The sequence below is a fragment of the Macaca nemestrina genome, chromosome 1 (assembly GCF_043159975.1).
Source record: "Macaca nemestrina isolate mMacNem1 chromosome 1, mMacNem.hap1, whole genome shotgun sequence".
Lineage (NCBI taxonomy): Eukaryota > Metazoa > Chordata > Mammalia > Primates > Cercopithecidae > Macaca > Macaca nemestrina.
The window spans coordinates 157,953,332-157,972,573 of record NC_092125.1 but is presented as its reverse complement, the minus strand read 5'-3'; the positions used below and the strand labels follow the sequence as shown (position 1 = coordinate 157,972,573).

General features: G+C 36.2%; 1 protein-coding gene across 4 annotated transcripts in view; it reads right to left on the bottom strand.

The window, feature by feature from the left end:
* The window catches only part of LOC105482661 (solute carrier family 44 member 5), a 531,652-nt gene that overhangs the window by 439,011 nt on the left and 73,399 nt on the right, over positions 1–19,242 (bottom strand). For all 4 annotated transcript variants that reach the window (XM_071091064.1, XM_024793098.2, XM_071091035.1 and 1 more), the window contains exon 2: positions 17,113–17,210. The gene's annotated coding sequence lies outside the window, so the exon portion shown is untranslated. The remainder of the gene's footprint in view (positions 1–17,112; positions 17,211–19,242) is intronic.

Below are 19,242 nucleotides of genomic sequence, written 5' to 3'. Positions count from 1 at the left end.
ATGGTCAAGGCTAAGGTCTTCAGTAAATAGGATCAGGATCTATGTCTTCTTGAAGAATGTCTCATAAGCTATGTAACTCTCTAAGATATAAAATAGAATGCTTCATGATTAAAACACTATCCCTGAGAAACCCCACAAACCTCACTTAGGAATCTCACCTATTCTGGAGCAGAGCTGTATGCCTGTAGTGAAAAGGAAGGACCTAGTGACCTGCTGTCAATGCCTCAGAATCTCTCTGCTTCTTCTGAACCTCTGGATTGCCTGTAGCCTTGAAAGTATTTAATAAGTCTTGATACTGGGTAATATCTCTTACTTGTTTAAGCCTGATTTATAATAACAATCTGCCCCTGTATGTTAGCTCAGCAGCAGAGATTCTTTCTTTTATATTGCCTTGTGTATTCTCTCTCTCTCCCTTTTTTATTTTTATACCTTAGGGGGTATGAGTACAGCTTTGTTACATGGATATATTGGATAGTGGTGAAGTCTGAGCTATTAGTTTTACCATCACCTATTAGTGTACATTGTACCCATAGGTGATTTCTCCTCCCTCACCCCTCCTCCCAGCCTCCCAGTTTCTCCTTTTTTAAAATATCATTTGTATTATCAAGCAAAAACATGCACATGCAATGTGTTGTACAAATGGTGTTCATGAGTCATTATTCTTAATACTACAAATTTTATAGTAACTTTGTGCAAAAGTAAATATCAGAACTGAAAACCATTATTTCAGGAAGGCACAGAATGCCACAAGATGACACATAAAACAATTGTCAAATTCCAGAAGGATATTTCAATATAATTCATTTACTTTGAAATTCTATGCATTTATCTAAGCATTAAAACACATTTTTGTTAGAAATGGTATAGACTTCATCAATCTGCCACAGGGTCCATGATAAAAAAAATTTAGAATTTCTGCTCTGAACCAAGTTTAATTATTTCTTGCCTTTAGGCATATATGCCCTATATATAAATCTTATTATAATGATAGCTCCTCAGACAAATCTTCAGGCTGGGGTGTAGTGACACAATCACAGTTCACTGTAGCCTTGATCTCCTGGGCTCAAACAAGCCTCCCATCTCAGCCTCCCAAGTAATTGGGAACATAGGCATGTGCCACCACACCCAACTAATGTTTTTATATTTTGTTGAGACTGGTCTCAAACTCCTGGGCTCAAGCAGTCCTCTCACTTCAGCCTCCTGAAGCGTTGGGATTACAGGTGTGAGGCACTTCACCCAGCCTAGATATTTCTTTTACCAAATTCAGGCCACACATTCAAAATAATAAAACTGCTCAGATGTCCTTTATACCCAAACTGACTTTGATGCTTCCCAGATGACCACTGATAAAACAAAAATTTGTTCCATCACCTTATAAAACAGAATGCTGAAATAAATCAATGTTTGATATTTACCTTAATTTAATTGGCTTAACTGCTCTAAGTAAATAAATTGAATGACCTAGAATCTTTTCCTTGGGAGCCAAATGTCAAGAAGTCATTCACCATTCTTAAACATATAAGCCCTGACTTTGAGTATTTCTAACTATGCTAAATCCTGTACCTAAAAGCATGGTTGTACTTTAGGGGTACTCATTCAAAGACGAGGAACTCATAACAAGCACGTCGCTTCTCTTAGTATTTCTCTTGACCCTGCAGCTAAGAATTATCTGCCTTGTTTATATACTATAGCAGAGGCAGCTAATTTAGTCGAAGTCTCTACAGACATTGTTCTAGGTCTACTTCTCACTCACGAGTTCATTGTGTGGTAGAAGACTTTTTACTCCAAAACAATACTCAACTCTTCTTGGCCAGCCACATTACTGATTATAAAATTATTTGATTGTCTTCTTCCCTCCTTGTTACAGTAGATAGGCAGACCTGAGCAGGGAAGGAGAGGCCCCCTACACACACACACCTGGAACATCAGGCAACCATCAGATTTTGGTCAGGCAGTTGTTAACTATCTCTCTAAAATAATAATTGGTCACAGCCAGCCCCAGGGAAAGCAGACTCCCAATAGATAGAAAAACCTGAAACTGGTTATCAGCTTCCCATTGAGATCTCAGGAGTTGGGCAAGGAGGCTCAAGCATGCACATTAAGAGGCAAAATGGTGGAGTTTAACTGGTAGATAACCTTCCTCTAGAACATTCAACTGGTAAGAGAAAAATGCCTCAAATGAGCATGTGCACAACTTCAGTAAACATACTGTGCGTGCGACCCTTCCCAAGTGCTGGCAGGCCACTGCACATGTAAACAGCCCACCCCAAGGGAAGAGCCAGCGGATAAGGAACGGAAGACCCTGGATGTACACCAACATGTAAAACCCTAAGTCAAAGGTTATACTGCACTTGAATCTCTCAAGTTGCCTGGTTGGCCCTCTTCCAAATGTACTTTACATAAACTTTCACTTCTGCTCTAAAACTTGCCTCAGTCTCTCTCTCTGCCTTATGCTTCCAGTTAAATTCTTTCTTCTGAGACGGCAACATTTGAGGTTGCTGCAGACTTGTGCGGATTTGCTGCTGCTGACATCATAACTATCAAATTCTGTTCCAATCTAAATCCAGCTACCAGCCAGGTACAGTGGTTCACAACTGTGAAAATCCCAACACTTTGAGAGGCCAAGGTGGGCAGATTGTTTGAGACCAGGAGTTCAAGGCCAGCCTGGGCAGCATAGCAAGACCCCATCTCTACAAAATTTTACAAATTAGCCAAGCATGTTGGTACACACCTATAATCGTGGCTACTCAGGAGGCTGAGGCAGAAGGATGGCTTGTGCCCAGAAGTATGAAGTTGCAGTGAGCTATGATCACACCACTACACTCCAACCTGGCAGACACAGTGAGACTCTTGTCTCTCAAAAACAACAACAAAAAATTCCACAATCTTATTTTTCCTTCCTGACAAAAGTAAATTCTATGCTAACAGTTATTCAAAAATCTAAGCATGCAATATCCTGACTCTCTTTATATTCCCCCAAACAATTCTGGTATGAAACTTTTGTTTATGGCTCATTACTTAAAATTTATAAAAGTATATGTTATACTGGATATGCTATGCCATCTGACCATTCTATGATTGAAACTTCCTCTTCATATCATAGCTCATTCTACTTAGATGACTAAGCTAATAGCTCAAACCATGACAGCTTGTTAAAGGTTTAATAGTTAATATCTATGCAAATAAACATGCCTTCAAGTTTTTTATGATTATGAAAGGACATTGAAACAAACTCAGAAACTCATTCAAAAATGAAAAACAGGCCAAGCACACTGACTCATGCCTGTAATCCCAGCACTTTGGGAGGCTGAGGTGGGTGGATCACCAGAGGTCAGGAGTTTGAGACCAGCCTGGCCAACATGGTGAAACCTCATCACTACTAAAAATACAAAAATTAGCTGGGTGTGGTGGCACATGCCTGTAATTCCAGCTACTCGGGAGGCTGAGGCAGGAGAATCACTTGAACCCAGGAGGCAGAGGTTGTAGTGAGCCAAGATCGCCCCGCAGCACTCCAGCCTGGGCTACAGAGTGAGACTCAAACTAAAAAAGAAAAAGAAAATAATGACTCATAAGAGGCAATCCAACATCTGAAGGGAATCTCTGTCATTAAGACTGAAACACACATATAATTTCTTAAGCGAAGCAGATAATCTAAGCAATTACTCTGCAAAATCAACAGCCCACACTGATTTAACCACTATAAGCATCTAACAGATAGTTGCTCACGTCTGATATAAAGAATTCAGAAGAACTAATTCAAATATAACAATTATTCTATCTCTACAGAAGAGAAAAAGATATTGGTTATTTCAGACCTGTCTCATGCATAGCAAGCTGGACTTTAGCATTTCAAAGAAGGTAACTTGATGGTGCCTAAGTCAATTGTCAGAACTTTTGTTCTCATGTCACATGAAAGCACCCACAATGGCAGGACAGATTGGAATAAATGTTACAAAAATATTGGTGAAGATGTTCTTACCTGGCAGTTTCAACTAGTAACAAAGCCTTGCCTTATTTGTAACTGTAACCCAAAATACGACTATAAAGGTAGGATAAAGCTCTGACTAACTCAAGGACTAGCTAACCATTTAGAAAAGGATAGCAATCAGGTGCCTAAATTGAAAATCGAGATGTTTCACCAATAATTTTCTGGTTAAATTATATTTTATTTTGCCAAATGATTAAGCCCTTAATTGTTACAATAAAAATATTTATAGGTTTTACTTGCCCCACATGAGGAATACATTCAATGCCCTCTAGTAACAAAGGAATTCACTTTACAGGTGAAATACTTAAGGAATGATTGAACGTTCTCACTTTAAAACAGAAACTTACTTGTCTATATAATCCTTAAAGCTCTAGAAAGATAAAATAAACTAACATTATTTTAAACTAAAATTGTTCATTGTTTCAGAAGAAAATACATTCTAAATTGTCAGATGCTGTCAAAAATCAATACCATAGGCACAATTGTATGCTCAATGGATGCATGTTGCACATTCTAAGCACACGATCAAGCACAACCCTGGATGATACACAATCTGGAGGTTGGGTACAAAAGAAAGATACCAACAAAAGTTAGCCTTGGCTGGGCATGGTGGCTCACGCCTGTAATCCCAGCACTTTGGGAGGCTGAGGCAGACGGATCACAAGGTCAGGAGATCGAGACCACGGTGAAACCCCGTCTCTACTAAAAATACAAAAAAAATTTAGCCGGGCGTGGTGGCAGACACCTGTAGTCCCAGCTACTTGGGAGGCTGAGGCAGGAGAATGGCGTGAACCCAGGAGGTGGAGCTTGCAGTGAGCCAAGATCGCGCCACTGCACTCCAACCTGGGCGACAGAGCGAGACTCTGTTAAAAAAAAAAAAAAAAAAAAAAAAGTTAGCTTTAAAAACATGATAAAAAGATCATTAAGGTACTTTTAACCAGAAATACTGCTCTTTAAAATGAAAGGAATACGCCTGTGGATTCATGCTTTTGGTTGTAAATGAGCAAAGAATCTCATAAACTAAACTTGCAGTTCTATTGAAAATCTAACCCTGAAGCCCATTAAAAGACCTCCAGAAAGAGATGACTTCTACAGAGAGCTTCCTCATAATACATGGGCAAAAAGAGAGACTACATCAGTATAAGCAGCTTCCCCCAATGACTTTTCCTATCAGGGTAGAATAAAAGACAATTCTATTATTAATACTCATTCTCTTTCTATTTGCAATACTCTTTCCTTTCTATTGCTGGAAATTACTGGACTGCTAAAAATGGTCACCTTACTCTTCTGTTCCCTTCTTTCAACTGCCTTCTTTCCTATAAGGCCCTCTGAGCTCCTTAATTTGCCTTTCTCAAATAATTATAATGCCTCAAATCTTTTCAAATTTGGGTTCGTCATCTGGCTGTATATCCCTCTAATAAAGATTAATCCAGATTAAAAGATTAAACTAGATCTTAACTGGAGTCTAAGCTCCCCAAAATTAACTAATGCTTCTGTTACCTTATAGAGGCTCAAATAAACTCAGAAGTTGGGGATTTAAATGACTAATGACAAAAGTTACATAGCTTCAGGTACTATGCTTATTACCTGGGTGACAAAATAATCTGTTCACCAATCCCTCATGACACACAATGTACCTGTATAATAACCCTGCACATGTACCCTGACCTAAATAAAAGTTAAAAAATAAATAAACAAAGCTATGCAGCACCAGGAAGAATTCTTCAGGTGCCCAGGAAGGGAGTATTTAGGTTAGCCCTGGGGCAGAGGGGAATCTGATGTCTAGCAAGAGGAAACTGGGTCCTGACTGGCTTCACTACCAGCTGCCTAAAGTGCCCTTGGTGCCCAGATACATTTCAACTGCATCCAGGCCATAGTAACTGTGATCTTTATGCAAGCTCTCGTACTAAACTGGTCTTAGAATCTGTGTGTTAGGGGTGCAACCCAGCATGACACCAGCTTTGGCAGCCATGGGAGTGCCTGTGTTGCCAGCACTCCCAACTCTGGGCAATGCAGCATGGAGAGACATTCTTTCCAACTGGGGAAGAAAACGGAAGAGTATAGGAAATTTTGTCTTGCAACCCGGTACCAGCTCAGTCACAGTAAAGCACAGCATTGGGCAGAATCCCAAAGCCCCTGATTCTGAGCCACTGCTCCATACAGCCCTTTAGGCCAGGCCAGAAGGGAAAGAGAGGTAGAAAAAATATATAGTAGAAAGTTTATTCAAAGAAATAATAACAGAGAACTTTCAACCTAGAGAAAGATATAAATATCCAGGTATAAGAAGGTCAAAGAATACAAAGAAGATTCAACCCAAATAAGACTACCCGAAGGCATATAATAATCAAGGTCCCAAAGGTCAAAGATAAAGGGAAATCCTTAAAGCAGCAAGAGAAAAGAAGCAAATAACATATAAAGGAGTTCCTATACATCCGGCAACAGACTTCTCAGTGGAAATTTTATAGGCCAGGGGAGAGTGGAATGACATCTCCGAAGTGCTGAAGGGAAAAACTTCCAACTGAGTATACTGTATCCAGCAAAGTTATTCTTTAAACATAAAGAAAAAATAAAGACTTTCTCAGACAAACAAAAGCTAGGGGAATTCGTCATCACCAGACCTGTCTTACAAGAAATGGTAAAGGTAGTTCTTTATTCTGAAAGAGATAGACACTTACATATAGCAAGAAATAATCTGAAGGCATAAAATTCACTGGTAAAAGTAAGCACATATACAAATTCGGAATACTCCAATACCGTAATTGTGGTGTATAAAGCACTCAGATTTTTAGTATAAAGACTGAAAAGCAAATCTATCAAAAATAATAACCACAACAATTTGTTGAGATACGCTGTATAAAGACATAAATTAAGAAAACATAAAGTTAAAAAGTGGAGGAATGAAGTTAAAGTACAGTGTTATAGTTTTTTTTTTTTTTGCTTGTTTCTTTTCTTTGTGATTAAAGTTGCCATCAGTTTAAAATAATTTGCAATAACTATAAGATGTTTTCTGTAAGTCCCATGGTAACCACAAAGCAAAAACCTTTAATAGACACATTAAAAACAAAAAGCAGGAAATTAAAACATACTACCAGAGAAAATCACTTATTTACTAAGGAATACAGTAAGAAAAAAAGAAAGGAGAGTAATTCTAAAACAACCAAAATACAAGTAACAAAATGGTAGTAGTAAGTCCTTAACTATCCATAATACCATGAACTAAATTCTACAATTAAAAGATATATGACTGGGCATGGTGGCTCATGCATGTAATCCCAGCACTTTGGGAGGACAAGACAGGCAGATCATCTGAGATCAGGAGTTCGAGACCAGTCTGGCCAACATAGTGAAACCCCATCTCTACTAAAAATACAAAATTAGTTGGGCATGGTGGTGCACACCTGTAGTCCCAGGTACTCTGTAGGCTGAGGTGGGAGGATCACTTGTGCCCAGGAGTTGTAGGTTGCAGTGAGCTGAGATCAAGTCACTGCACTCCAGCCTGTGTGAAAGAGTGAGACTCTTTCTCAAAAAATAAAAATAAAAGACATAGAATGACTTAATAAATTTTAGAAAAAGACTCAACTATATGCTACCTACAAGAAACTCACTTCACAAATAAAGACACAGAGAATGAAAGTGATGAGGGCCAGACGAGGTGGTTCATACCTGTAATACCAGCACTTTTGGAGATGAAGGTCAGTTGACCACTTGAGCTCAGGAGTTTGAAACCAATCTGGGTAACATAGTGAAACCTCATCACTACAAGAAATACAAAAATTAGCCAGGTGTGGTGGCACACGTCTGTAGTCCCAGCTACTAAGTAGGCTGAGGTGGGAGAATCTCCTGAGCCTAGGAGCTGGAGGTTGCAGTGAGCTGGGCTCACTCACACTATTGCACTCCAGCCTGAGTGGCTGAGCAAGACTCTTTCTAAAAAAAAATTTTAAAAAAAATTAAAACAAAGTGATGAGTTTAAAGGATATTCCATAAAAATGGAAATTTTTAAAAAGCAAGAATAGCTATATTTACATCAGATAAAATAGATTTCAAGTCAAAAACTGCAAAGAGAGACAAAGAAGGCCACTATCTAATAATTAAGGGGTCAATTCAGTAAGAAAATATAAAAATTATAAATATATATGCACCCAACATTGGAGCACTGAAACATATAAAGTAAACATTAATAGATCAAAAGGAAGAGGTAACTGCAATACAACAATAGTAGAGGACTTCACTATCCCTCTATTATACCCCTCTGTTATTATCCCTCTATTAATAGCAATGGACAGATCATTGAAACAGAAAGTCAACAAAGAAATATTAGAATTAAGCTACACTCTAGATCAAATGAACTTAACTGACATTTACAGAACATTTCATGCAAACTGTTGCATAGTACACATTCTTCTCATTGGACATGCAACGTTCTCCAAAATTACCACATGCTAGGCCACAAACAAATCTTATGGTTTTTGTTTTTGTTGTTGTTGTTATTTTGAGACAGGGTCTTGCTCTGTCACCCAGACCAACGCAGCTCACTGCAGCCTCAACCTCTGGGCTCAAGTGATCCTCCCACCTTAGCCTCAAAGGTAGCTGGGAATACAGGCACATGCCACTATACCTGGATAATTTTTCTATTTATTTTTGTAGAGATGGGGTTTCACCATGTTGCCTGGACTGGTCTTGAACTCCTTGGCTCAAGCAATCCTCCCACCTCAGTCTACCAAGTAGCTGGAATTATAGGCATGAACTACTACACTCAGCCTTATAAACACATCTTAACAAATTCAAAAAAAAATTATATCAAGTATCTTTTCTGACCACAATTAAATAAAACTAGAAATCAATAACAAAAGGAATTTTAGAAACTGCATAGATACATGGAAAGTAAACAATGTGCTCCTGGACGACCAATGGGTCAATGAAGAAATTAAGAGAGCAATTACAACATTTCTTGAGACAAATGAAAATGAAAACACAACATACCAAAACCTATGAGACAAAGCAAAAGCAGTTTTAAGAGGAAAGTTTATAACAATAAACACCTACATCAAAAAAGTGGAAAGTTGTTAAGTAAACAACCTAATGATGCACATCCAAGAACTAGAAAAGCAAGAACAAACAAACCCAAAATTAGTAGAAGAAAATAAATAATAAAGATTAGAGCAGAAATAAATGAAATTGAGACTCGAAAACAATACAAAAGATCAGAAAAGGAAAATCTGGTTTTTTGAAAAGATAAATAAAATTTTAAAACCTTTATTTAGACTAACAAAAACTAAAGAGACAAGACCCAAAGAAATAAAATCAGAGATGAAAAAGGAAATATGACAACTGATACCACAGACATATAAAGGATCATTAGAAACTATTATAAACATCTATATGCCAATAAATTGGAAAACTTAGAAGAAATGGACAAATTCCTGGGCACAGACAACCTACCAAGATTAAATCATGAAGATATAAAAGATCTGAAAAGACCAATAATATGTAACAAGATAGAACAGTAATAAAGAGTTTCCCATCAAAGAAAAGTCCAGCACCTGAAGGCTTCACTGCTGAATTCTACCACACACTAAAGAAAAAACTAATATTGATTCTACTCAAAAAGAGGAAGAAATACTTTCAAACTCATTCTATGAAGCCAGCATTACTCTCATATCAAAATCAAACAAAGATTAAAAAAAGAAAGAGAGAAAAAAGGAAAGAAAAGAAAGAAAGAAAGAAAGAAGAGAAAGAAAGAAAGAAAAAGAAAGAAAGAAAGAAAGAAAGAAAGAAAGAAAGAAAGAAAGAAAGAAAGAAAGAAAGAAAGAAAGAAAGAAAGAAAGAAAGAAAGAAAGAGGAGGGAGGGAAGGAAGGAAGGAAGGAAGGAAGGAAGGAAGGAAGGAAGGAAGAAAGGAAGGAAGGAAGGAAGGAAGGAGGGAAGGAAGGAAGGGAGGGAGGGAGGGAGGAAGGGAGGGAGGGAGGACTAGGTCAGGCACTTTGGGAGGCCAAGGCAGAATTGCTTGAGCTCAGGAGTTGGAGACCAGCCTTGGCAACACTGCGAGACCCCATCTCTACCAAAAAAAAAAATTAACTGGGCCTGGTAGCACATATCTATAGTCCCAGCTACTCAGAAGCCAAGGTGGGAGGATTGCTTGAGCCTGGGAAGTTGAGGCTGGTGACAGAGTGAGACCCTGTCTCCAATAAAAAAAGAAAACTACAGACCAATAATTCTGATGAACATAGATACAAAACTCCTCAACAAAATACTAGCAAACCAAATTTAATAATACATAAAAATTTGCAAGTGTGGAACCATTCTTGCATCATGGGATGAATCCCATTTGATCAAGTGATGCAAGAATGGTTCCACACATGTAAATCAATAAATGTGATATATCAGATTAATAGAATCAAAGGACCTTGGAGGCCAAGGCAGGCAGATTGCTCGAGGCTAGGAGTTAGAGACCAGCCTGGGCAACACGGCGAAACCCTGTCTGTACTAATATTACAAAAATTAGCCAGGCGTGGTTGTGCATGCCTGTAATCCCAGCTACTCAGGAGGCTGAGGCATGAGAATTGCTTGAACCCAGCAGGCAAAGGTTTCAGTGAGCTGAGATTGTACTACTGAACTCTAGCCTGGGTGACAGAGCAAGATTCTGTCAAAAAAAAAAAAAAAAAAAAAAAAAAAATCAAGAACAAAAACAAAATGATCATTTCAGTACATTCCAAAAAAGTATTATGTAAAATTCAATATCTTTGCATGATGAAAACATTTGACAAACTGGATATAGAAGGAACATATCCCAAAACAATAAAGACCATGTATGACACACCCACAACTAGCATAATACTGACCAGGAAAAAATTGAAAGCCCTTCCTCTAATATCTGGAATAAGACAAGAATGCTCACTTTCACCACTTTCATTAAACGTAGTAGTAGAAGTCCTAGCTAGAGCAGTTAGACAAGAGAAAAGAATAAAGGGCATCCAAATTAGAAAGGAAGAAGTCAAATTGTTCTCATTTACAGATGACATAATTTTTATATTTAGAAAAACTTAAAGATGTTGGCAAAAAAACTAGTAGAACTGATAAATTTAGTAAAGTTGCAGGATATAAAAACAACATACAAAAATCAGTAGCATTTCTATATGCCACCAGCCAATAATCTGAAAAAGTAATCAAGAAAGCAAGCCCATTTACAACAGCTACAAAATACAGATTACATAGGAATAAATTTAAGCAAAGAAGCAAAGGAATACTACAATGAAAACTATAAAACACTGATGAAAGAGATTGAAGAAGACATAAAAAAATGGAAAAATAGCTCATGCTCATGAATTGGAAGAATTATTATTGTTAAAATGACCATATTGTTGTTCAAATGTCCATACTTTTTAGACCCAAAGAAATCTGCAGATTTAATGTAATCTCTATCAAAGTACCAATTACATTCTTCATAGAAATAGAAAAACAATCCTAAAATGTGTATGGAATCACAAAAGATCCTGAATAACCAAAGCAATTCTGAGCACAAAGGACAAAACTGGAGGTACTACATTACCTGACTTCAAAATATACTACAAAGCTATAGTAACCAAAACAGCTCAGTACTTGCATACAAACAGAAACACAGACTATTGGAACAGAACTGAAAACCCAGAAATAAATCCACACATTTACAGCTAACTTATTTTTGGCAAAGGTGCCAAAAATATACACTGGGAAAATGACAGTCTCTTCAATTAAAGGTGCTGGGAAACTCGATGTTTGCATGTAGAATGAAATTAGAACACTATTTCTCACATCATATACAAAAATTAAATCAAAATGGATTAAAGAATTAAATGTATGACCTAAAACTATGAAACTACTGAAAACAAAAACAAAAACAAAAACAAAACAGGGAAATGCTTTAGCACATTGGTCCAGGCAAAGATTTTTTGGCGTAAGACTTCAAAAGCACAGACAACAAAAGCAAAAATTGACAAATGGGATCACATCCACCTGAAAAGCTTCTGTACAGCAAAGAAAAAAATCAGCACAGTGAACAGACAACCTACAGAATGGGAGAAAATGTTTGCTAGCTATCCATCTGACAAGGAATTAATAAAAGACTATATAAGGAACTCAAACAAATCAATAACCAAAAAAAAAATCCAATTAAAAAAATAACAAAATATTTGAATAGTCATTTATCAAAAGGAGACATACAAATATTCAACAGGTATATTTTAAAATGCTAAACATGACTAATAGTCAGGGAAATGCAAATCAAAATCACGATGAGATATCATCTCATCCCAGTTAAAATGGCTTTTATTCAAAGGACAGAAAAATAACAGATGCTGGCGAGGTTACAGAGGAAGAGGAATGCTCGTACATGGTTGGTAGAAATGTAAATTAGTATAGCCACTATGGAAAGCAGTATGGATGTTCCTCAAAGAAACAAAAATAGAACAAACATATAATCCAGCAGTCTCACTGCTGGGTATGTATCTAAAAAAAAAAAAAGGAAATCAATATATTGAAGAGACATCTGCACCCTCATATTTATAGCAGCACTATTCAAATAGCCATGATATGGAATCAACCTAAGTTATGGAATGGATAAACTGGTAAAGAAAATATAGTATATATACACAAAGGAATCAATCTCATTCAGTCATAAAAAAGAATGAAATCCTGTCATTTGCAGCAACATGAATTGAAGTGTGGGACATTATGTTAAGTGAAATAAGATAGGCACTGAAAGACAAATATTGTGTGTTCTTACTTATATTTGGGAACTAAAAACATTGATCTCACAGAGGCAGTGAATAGAATGGTGGTTACCAAAGGCTGAGAAGGATAGTGGAGAGGGGGCTGGAGTATGAAGAGGGGTTGGATAATAGGTACAAAAGTACAGTTAGATAAAAAGAATAAGTTCTAGAGCTCAATCGCTTGACAGAATGACTACAGTTAATGATAATTTACTGTACATTTTTAAATAGCTAGAAGAGAAGATATGGAATGTTCCCAACACAAAGAAATTATAAATGTTTGAGGTGATAGATATCCCAATTACACTGATTTTATCATTACACATTGTATTCATGTATCAAAATATTACATGGTTCCCATAAATATGTATAATTATTGTTTGTGTATAAATTTTAAAAATAAGATTTATTTATGTAATACCCCACCCAGCATTTTTGCCTTTCACAATCAGAACAATTAAATTTAGATAGCGATTGATATAACCAGTTAACAATGATGTGTTTGTATTCTCTCAATGTGTACCCCAGGACTATTCTTTCTGTGTACTTATCATACAGCCCTTCAGTGCTTGCCACATCAAAATGTTATATTTTCACATACTTTCATATAGTCATTTGGCCTTTCTTTCAATGTATTCAAAACAAACTCTCCAGCTGCTCATATTTACTTAAGATCCCGAGTTGAAAGTTACTAGGATGTATCCAGAACACAAGATTTCACCTGCTTATACAAAGATTAGTTCCCAAAATAATACATGATTCAATACATAGCCAGTTTATACCTGACTGTGACCCAATGGCACATAAAACAGCTCAAGCTTTAGAAGCCAAAAGACTAACATGTACTTATTAACTAGATAATAGTGTTACTCTCAACTTCTGCTCACAAGTTACTATGGATTGAATGCTTGTGTCCCCTCAAAAATCCATGTTGAAATCTTAACCCTCAATGTGATGGTGTGAGAAGATGGGGCTTTTGGAAGGTAATTAGCTCATGAGATTGGTGCTTTCAAAAATGGAATTAATGGCCTTATGAAAGGGACCTCAGCATTCTTTTGTTCTATCATGTGAGGATACAAAGATAAGTCACTGCCTGAAACATGAACAGGACCCCTAACAGAACCCAACTATACTGGCACTCTGATCTCAGATTTCCAGCCTCCAGAACTGTGAACAATAAGTGCATGTTCTTTAAGCCATTCAGACTGTGGTAATTTGTTATAGCAGCCAAACAGACTAAGACACCATTTCAAGAAAGGATCTGCCTCAGAAACCATTATGAACACTTATATGCACACAAACTAGAAAATCTAGAGGAAATTCCTAGATAAATTCCTAGACATACAAAATCTCCCAGGATAGAATTAGGGAGGAATTGAAACACTGAACAAACCAATATCAAGTTCCAAAATTAAATCAGTAATAAAAAACTTACCAGCCAAAAATAGTCCCAGACCAGATGGACTCACAGCTGAATATACCACACATACAAAGAAGAGCTGGTACCAATCCTACTGAAACTATTCTTAAAAATCAAAGAGGAACAACTCTTCCCTAACTCATTCTATGAAGCCAGTATCACCTTGATACCAAAGTCTGACACAGACCCAATGATAAAAGAAAACTACTGACCAATATCCCTGATGAACATAGATGCAAAAACCCTTGACAAAATACCAGCAAACTGAATCCAGTGGCATATCAAAGACTTAATTCACCATGATCAAGTCGGGTTCATTCCTGGGACACAAGTTGGTTCAACATACACAAATCAATACACATGATTCACCACATAAAAGGAATCAAAAACAAAAACAAAAAAATCGGATTATTTCAATAGACACAGAAAAGGCTTTTGATAAAATCCAACATCCCTTCATGATAAAAACCCTCAACAAACTGGGTATTGAAAGAATATACTTCAATAAGAGCCATCTATGACAAATCCACCACCAACATCATAATAAACAGGCAAAAACTGGGAGCATTCCCCTTGAGAAGAGAACTGGAACAAGATAAGGATGCCCACTCACATTACTCCTATTCAACATTGTACTAGAATACTTTGCCAGAGCAATAAGGCAAGAAAAAGAAATAAAAGGTATCTAAGTAGGAAAAGAAAAAGTCAAATTATATTTCTTCACTAATGATAAAATTCTACACCTAGAAAACCCTAAAGACTAAACCAAAAGGCTCCTGGACCTAATAAAAGACTTCAGTAAAGTTTCAGGATACAAAATCAATGTACAAAAATCATAGGATTCAATAACATTCAAGTTGAGAGCCAAATCAAGAATGCAATCTCATTTATAATAGCCACAAAAAAATAAAATAAAATAAAATAAAATATTTAGGAATACAGATAACCAAGGAGGTGAAATATTTCTACAAAGATAACTACAAAACACTATTAAAATAAATCAAAGAAGATCACAGACAAATAGAAAAACATATGTTTATAGATTGGAAGAATCAACATCATTAAAATGGCCATACTGCCCAAAGCAATCTACAGATTTAATGCTATTTTGATCAAGCTACCAACATCATTTTTCACAGATCTAGAAAGAACTATTTTAAAATTCATATGGAACAACAAAAAAAAGAACTCAAATAGCCAAAGCAATCCTAAGCAAAAAGAACAAAATCAGAAGCACCATACTACCTATCTTCAAACTATACTATCAGGCTACAATAACCAAAAGAGCATGTTACTGGTACAAAAACAGACACATAAACCAATCGAACAGAATGGAGGGCCAGCAATAAAGCCACATCCCAATAGTCACCTGATTTTAAACAAAGTCAACAAAAATAAGCAATAGGGAAACAACTCTCTATTCAATAAACGGTGCTAGGTTAACTGCCTAATCATATGCAGAAGAAGGAAACTGGACTCTTACATTTCACCATATGCAAAAATTAACTCAAGATGGATTAAATATTTAAATGTAAGTTCTCAAACTATAAAAATCCTAGAAGAAAACCTAGGAAACACTATTCTGAACATCAGCCTGGGGAAAGAATATATAACTAAGTTCTCAGAAGCAATTGCAACAAAAACAAAAGTTGAAAAGCAGGGCCTAATTAAAAGACATTGTGCACAGCCAAAGAAACTAATAGAGTAAACAGAAAACCTGTAGAATGGGATAAAATATTAGCAAACTATACATCCTACAAAGTATGCATCCTAGAACTATGCATTCTAATATCCGGAATCTATAAAGAACTAAAACAATTCAACAAGCAAAAAATAAATGACCCCATTTAGAAATGGGGAAAAGACATGAACAGACATTTCTGAAAAGAGGATATATGAGCAGCCAACAGATACATTAAAAAATGCTCAACATCACTAATGATGAGAGAAATGCAAATCAAAACCACAATGAGATACCATCTCATACCAGTCAGAATGGCTACTATTAAAATGTCAAAAAATAAGAGATGCTGGTGAGGCTACAGAGAAAAGGAAATTATTATATACTGTTGATAGGAGTATAAATTAGTTCAGTCACTGTGGAAAGCAGTTTGGACAGAATTCCTCTGGAAGGAGGGTCTTAATTTCTTTATACCAGCTATCATATAGGAAGGCAGCAGAAAGGTTAGAGTAATGTTTTTAGGCTTTATGGCTGTCTTTGGGGAAAATGGGTTTTGGTTGCCCCCAAGCCATGACCCATTTTGGAGGAGACAAATTCTGGTTTCCATGGCTTGCTTGGGGGAGAATGAGCGGTGAGGACAGGAGAGCAGGAGAAGGTCAGAAAGAGACTTTGCTTCTGAGGCTACTTCTGAGGCTTTCACTTGGTAGTATCATTTTCTGAGCTCCAACATTATCGAATTTAAGAGGGCATAATAATTACTGTACAGAATTATATACAAAACCATGTGCTTTAATTTAAGGCATTTAAATTTAATTTAAATAAACAAGAAATGTTAAGACTAACTCTAATTTTACTAAATTCTTGACCAACTTTAGAATTTAACCTCCTAAGTAAGTTGCAACACCATTGTAATATATGGTCCCACTTGGTAGTTTATAATCAAAGGAGAAAGACAAGACCAAACAAAAGTTTAATCCATGGAAATTTAAAAGCAGCAGCAATGACTTTTGACAAGTTAGTCTCCATATTGGAGGCATTTGAGCACATCCTTTGAGCAGGAGGACAGGTTTTATAGGTGCAAAGAAACGGAAGAACATCCTTATATTACTAAATCAGAAAGTAATGGAATAAATATGGATGAATGAAAATACACAGCTTTTTGGGGAGAAATAGAATGACCATAGCTAGAGCATGGGTTAAATGCAGAGAAGTAGTGGGAAAAAAAAGACCAGAATATGATGCACAAATGATAAAGTTACTGTCTGTTAGCTTGAAACCCACCGTTCAACCCAGCAGCCGTGGCTCCTTCCTGTGGCTGAATCCAGTTTGTAGTTTTCTCAATGCTTGAAGAACTAGCTTCATCCACTGCCTCACTCCTCCTGCAAGACACCAGACCAGTTGAGTAACACGTCCTCCTCACTGATCTGTTTCAGCTCCACAAGTTTACTCATCTAAGGTTGTAAAATTTAATGATTCCAAAGAGTGTTCTTTGTTCCCTACTTCCTAAGAGTGGTAGATGCTTCCTGCAGTTGTTACTTGTATACCCCTATATTTCTTTCTTGCCTTTTTTTTTTTTCTTTTTCTGAGACAGAGTCTGGTTCTGTTGCCTAGGCTGAACAGAAGTGATGAAATCATAGTGCACTGCAGCCTCAACTTCCTGGGCTCAAGCAATCCTTCCACCCCAGCCTCCTGAGTAGCTGGGACTACAGGTGTTCACCAGCACACCTTGCTAATTTTTAAATTATTTGCAGAGACAGGGTCTCCCTATGTTGTGCACGCTGGTCTTAAACTCCTTGGCTCAAGTGATCCTCCCACCTCAGTCTCCCAAAGTGCTTGGATTATAGGAGTGAGCCACCACATTCAGCTATACTTCTATATTTCTGTTTTTACTTTTTTAGTTACCCAGTTAACAATTATTTATAATAGATTTTAACTATTTATATAACTACTGTGATTTTTGTCTCCTGCCTAGACCCTGACTGATGGCGTTAGCTTAGGCTGTATTATAGAAGGCCTTAAACCCCAAGCTAAGGAATTCTTGTTGGCATGTGGAAGCCACTGAAGACTTTCTAGTCAGCGAGTAAAACGTTTTAACCTATGTCTGAAAAAGTTACGTCTGGCAATGCTGTGAAAAATAGATTGTAAGAGGCCAAAGTTTTGAGTGAGGAAGACAAGCTCAAGGCCACTTCAGGATGATTTTTCCAAGAAAATAAAGGTCCTCAGGCCAACAGATATCCATCAAGTTAGAAAACATAAACATATAAACCAAAAAATGGAAGATAATGAGTAAATGGTTTAAATTTACATTCCCCAAAAGCAAAGGGCCTGTGTGATTTCAGAAATAAATTATATTAAGTATCTAAGGGATAGTGCCAATGTTATTTCAACTGTTCTAGAGCTTATAGGAAAAACAAAAAAGGAAAACTTGTAAATTCTTTTCATAAAGCCAGCATAACATTAACATAAAAACATTAAAAAGCACACAAAAAGCTATAGTCTAACTGTGTTTATAAATATCAATGCAAAAATTCTAACTAAAATATTGAAAAATGGGATTATCAGCAGAAAAGCAGAATTATTTGATGTATAAAGTGAGTTTACATGAAGAACAAAGATAGGTTTCAATATTGAGAAACCTACTGATACAATTCACTACATTAAGAAAGAAACATAATGTAAGCATCTTCAGAGTTGCCAGCAACAGCATTTAATAATATTCAACATTTCATCTTGATAAATAATAATTATAATAACTCAATAAGAATGGATAAATCATAAATATAATGATATAAATTAAACTGATGCTTAATAATAAAATACCAGGAACATTCCCATTTAAGTCAGGATCAATAAGTATGCCCACTAACTTTTACCATAATTGTTTAATATTCTTCTGAGAGTCTTAGTCAAAAAAATTAGAAAAAATGAAACAGAAAGCAAAGACATTGGAAATAAAAGGGCAGAATTATCACTTTCTGCAAATGATGTATTTGTATAAGTGGAAAAATAAAAGAACCAACTGTAAAACTATTTTTATAAAGCAGAAGTTGGCTAGGTTCAAAATCAATATAAAAATCAAAAATCTTATATATAGAAGGCAAAAGTTATATTAACAAGGTTAAAACTACATATAGCGATTTCTTTTACAATAAAAAAGCAATATACTTAATAAGAAATGTGCGAGATCTCCATAAAGAAAACATTAAAAGTAACTGAAGGACATAAAAGGCACTCTCATATTGTTAGTGGCATATATCTGTTTTAAAGATTGAAGAGGTTTTTAAATAGATATGGAATGATCTTCAAAATAATATGGTTAAATTTTAAAAGCTAGGCACACAACCCTGTGTATAGTATGCTTTCACTTGTAGCCAAAAAAACAAACAAACAAAAAAAAACAAAAAAACGGAT